The sequence below is a fragment of the Triticum aestivum genome, chromosome 3D, assembly GCF_018294505.1.
Source record: "Triticum aestivum cultivar Chinese Spring chromosome 3D, IWGSC CS RefSeq v2.1, whole genome shotgun sequence".
NCBI classification, from domain to species: domain Eukaryota; kingdom Viridiplantae; phylum Streptophyta; class Magnoliopsida; order Poales; family Poaceae; genus Triticum; species Triticum aestivum.
This window is the reverse complement of record NC_057802.1, coordinates 167,592,252-167,597,023: the sequence shown is the minus strand read 5'-3', so window position 1 is coordinate 167,597,023 and position 4,772 is coordinate 167,592,252.

Genomic DNA, 4,772 nt, shown 5'->3' with positions numbered 1-4,772 from the left:
GCAGTGGGTCTCCCCGGCTCAACAAACTCCGTCCGGGTGATTACCACGTCCGGGTCATCGACCGGCTGAGCCGGGCTGGAGGTCTCCGGATTAGCAGAAGTCTCGGCGATCGGCTTGTCGGTTGGAGCGGTGGCTTCAGGAGCAGAGGCAACTGGCGGCTCTTGAGCTGAAACCTCCGGCTCAGTCACGACCGGCTCGTCGACCGGCTTATTCTTCTTTGCTCTTTTACTGAGCTTTGCTTGAGCGCTGAGAGGACAAAAAGTTAGTACAAAGGGATGAGTAAAGATAAGCACAACAAGAGATGATCATCATTACCCGGGTACGGTCTTGAAAGCCGGCAGGTTCGATTGCATAGAGTCGCCAGAGGAGGGTGAAGTTTCCTGATAATTCGAATCAGAAGAATTGAGCGGTTGACGTATAACACCCGCCAAAGGATGAAAAGGATATAAGTTGGAGATAACCTCGGTCCGGCGTTTCCTTGATGCCTCAGGTAAGCCGGAGGAGAGGTCAGCATAATTGTTGGTCCGGGTGTGCCGCCGGCTCTCATGAATCTGTTGCTTCAAAAGAAATTGAGGATCTTGATAAGCTAAAGGATGTGAAAATCTTACTTTCCGGGTTACTCTTCGGACTTTCAGCCTTGGCAAGGGCTCCGAGTCGGAGGAAAGTGTCATTACCTCTTCAATCACCGGGTTACTTGCTCCGGTGTCATCCTGCTGATGAACAGTATGGATAAGATGAACAGAAATACAACAAGAAATACAACAAGAGTCTACAGGTTCAGTGGTTACCTCTGACTCGGAGCTGTCACTCAGTTGAAGCAACTCTGAGGCAGTAGGCCTGCTTCCCTTCTTGCGGGGAGCGGCTCTCTTGGCGGCTTTCTTAGCCTTCCTGGCCTTCTTGGCCGCCTCATGGTCATACTTGACCTTCCAGAATTTATCATCAGCCTGAAAAATACAATGAAGATTTCTTAAGGTTCAGATGAAAACTATCTAAAGGAGAAAATAAGATGTTCAGATCAGCGGCTTACCGCTGGGGCCGGGTTGGTCTTGCAGAAGGGGCTTAAGCCGGTCCTCCCGCAGTCTGCCAAGCTCTCATTCAAGAGGGCCTTGGTCATGTCTTCAGCAACGTCTTCAGGAAGATCGTTGCGGCTGTGTCGCAGGGGGTCATCTTTCCGGCCCGTGTAATCGCACATTAAGCCGGGGCGGCGGCTCAAGGGGATCACCCGCCACGAAATCCAGACCCGGACCAGATCAATGCCATTGAGGCCATTTCCCAGGAGAGCCTTGATTTTGTTGATGGTGGGGATCAAAGGTTGGCGCTCCGCCTGAGATAGCTTGTCTAACAGAGGGTGAGTTGGTTCCAGACGCGAGGGACGAAAGCCGGGCAGTGGGCTCTCGTCAGCCGGCGAAGTGTCCTGGCAGTAGAACCACGTCTGGTTCCAGTCCTTTGGGTGGCTTGGCGGCTCGGCGTAAGGAAAAAGGCAGTCTCTCCGGCGTTGCATGGAGATTCCACCAAGTTCCAGGCTTGGTCCGTTGGCGCACTCGTTCTGGCAGTTCAAATAGAATAGCTCTCTAAAGAGCAGAAGGCTGGGCTTTTCTCCAAGGTAGACTTCGCAGAAAACTTGGATGTTGCATATGTTTGGCACGGAATTGGGTCCTATGTCTTGTGGCCGCAGATCAAAGAAATTCAGCACATCTCTAAAGAACTTTGAGGCGGGCGGTGCGAAGCCCCGGCTCATGTGATCAGCAAAAATTACCACCTCCCCGTCCCTTGGCTGTGGTCTCTCCCCTCTGATGGGTCGAGGGCACGGTAGGATATGACGTCCTTCTTGGGCAGGTAACCCGACTTCACAAAATCCGCTAAGGTCTCGTCGGTGACGTTGGACCTCATCCAGTTGCACGTGATAGGTGCTTTGGGAGCTTTGGGAGGCATGGTGAAAGTCGGAAGCCTATGATAAAAGGAAATGTCCGGTTTAATTATAAGCCGGAGGAAATTTTCAGTTCAATGTTTAAAGTGGCGGCTTATGAAGGGGCCTAATGACATATAGCTAAGTGCATCGGGTTATCTAAGCCGCTGGAGGCATTGAGAGTAATTCAATTGTCTACAGCTTTATCATAAATGAGCCGGAAGATTTTACGGCGCGTGGCTTCTTTGAGCCGGAAATGTAAGCCGCCATGACTCAGCAGATGCAGTTTTTTTACTAAGTGTGGTGAAAACAGGTTTCACACATCGCAGTAACTAATTTGGATCAAAATGGTCGACTAAAAGGAAAAGTTTCTAGACCTAAAACAGACGCAGAGGAAGTTCATAAGTTTGAACGGAGCCTTTATGCAGTAAGAAGGGACCTATGAACATGAGAAACGGGCGTGAAACAACTACCGCAATAGTTCTATACAGTCTAAGATCAAGAAAGGTGGTAAAAATGAAATCTACCGAGGACTCGCGAGGAATCGCGATGAACACGGGAAGAACGGGAAGAAACCCTACTGCAGATCTGTTCTACGGGGTAGCAAAGACTTACAGGTGCTCGAAAGGTGCGGAGGTCGCCGCAGTTTATCTGGTCACGTCAGGTTGATGCAGCAGCCGGAGGCGAGGAAGACTCGGAGACCCGCGGCGGCGGCGGCAGTGGAGCTCGAGCGCAGCACAGTGGCGAGAGGAAGAAGATGGAGATGGCGAAGTGACTGGAGGCTCATTGGGCCGGACTATTTATAATGGTGAGACTCATGAGTGGGCGCGAGAAACGAGGAGGCCACGGCGCAGTTATCTCACCATAAAAACGCCTCGATTTTCGGGATGGCAGTAAAGATAAGATCCGTTGCGGATATGGTGGAGTAAAAAATGGACTTAATGGAAGATGACGTCACGGCGGGTTACCTGTCACATCCCTAGTCTGGTATGCACTTAGGCTAGCTAGATATGCTGCATCATGTCTAAATTTCATTTAAAGTTGAATTGGGGATGACCAAACCCTAGCACCAAATGAATTCAAGTAGGTTCAAAATAAAAATATTTTCATTAAACCCAAAATGCCCTTCAAAAATGTTCATTATTTATGGAAAAAGGTTAAAACCTTTACCAGAGGTCATGCACATTTTTCCAAGGCATTTATGGTCTTTGAATTAATTCAAACATATTTGAATTGGAGCTATTTGAATGCTATAGATATTTCAGATGCTCCAAAAATGTTGGAAATTGTTAAGGGTCACTGGAATGATTCAGAAGTCACCCATAATTATTTCCAGGATTTTATGAAATGGTTTAGTATTATTACTAAATCAAAACAGAGCAAAAGAAATAGAAAATAGAAAGAAAAATAAAGGACAGAAAACCTACCCGCATTTACCTAGCGCTTACCTGGCAGCCCATCTGGCCGGCCCAGCCCACCAGGGGCAGGGAGGTCTTCTTCCTCCCGCCAGTCGGACGCATAGCGCGTGCCCGACGCGCGCACGGCCACCGCATGCCACCTCCAGCCTGCCTGGCTCCTCCCCGATGCACCTAGACGGCGCCACGACACCCCCTCGACGCCTCGACCTCTCCCTCGAGCTCATCCCCTCCTCTGTCTCCCTCACGCGCGTCCACCCGAACACAGCCGTCGCCGCCGCTCGCCACCACCGCGGCCACCGCCTCCCCCTCGCCTCACCAACGCGCCCAGAAGCTCCGCCACTTCGTCCTCGACCCCCTCGCTGAGCTACACAACGCCAGACGCCTCGAAGCGCCGCCGCCGACGCCTTCTTCTTCCTCGGGTCGCCGAGATCGCCTCTGCCGCCCCGCTCGCTTCGGACCTCCTCCGAGCTCGTCGTAGCCTCTGCTGCAACTACTATGAGCTCACAGACCTACTCCCCTTCCTCTCCTACTCGCGTTCATGCTCTAGCTTCGTTCCCCATCTCCGCCGAAGCTCGCCGCCGCCATTGCTAACGAGCTCCGTGCTCCCGAGCTCGGCGTCTCGCCCGAGCATCACCAGCGTGCTCGCCGTGCTCATGTGAACCTGAAGCACCCACGGGTTCGCCCTGCCGTGCCCTATAGCGCCATCTCCGCCGTTGCCCGAGCTCCGGCCGCCGCCCAAGTGGTCGCCACCGTAGTTCCCGACCTCCCCTCGCCCAGCCGCCTGCTCCGTTGGATGCGGTGCACGTCCAGCAGCCCGTAGGGCCAAACCCCGAGCCCAATGGTCGCCGGATGGCAAAACCCGACGCCTCCGCCGTGCGGAATGCTTGCCGCCGGCCATATTCCGGCGAGGCTGACGTGGCGACATCATTAGCGGCTAATGACGCCACTAACTAACCCCCCTAGCTCACTGACAGACGGGCCCCGCCCTTAATTAACCACAGGGTTATTTCCTGTTTAAATTAAGCTAATGCCGTGGACCCCACATGTCATCTTTGACTTTGGTCAAGTCAACGTTGACCGGTCCCACTTGTCATCCACCCAAACCAGCCAGTGACACGGACATGCGGGCCCCACCGTCCAGGTTTGACCTGGACCGCCCAGTTGACCTGCTGACGTCACTGTGACGTAATGCTGACGCTATAAATCATTTTCTGGATTTATTCTTATACAGAAAATTCCAGAAAATCCTATAAACTTCTAAAAATCATAGAAAATAATCTATAACTCAGATTGAAAAGATTTATATATGAAAAATTATCAGAAAAATCCAATCTATCCATTTATGCTACTTTCATGCATGAAAAACCAACTTATACCTGCTGTATAAGTGAAAACATTCAAATGGCACCTTAAATGCTCAAACTAGAGTTTGCATTTGAACCTTTGGT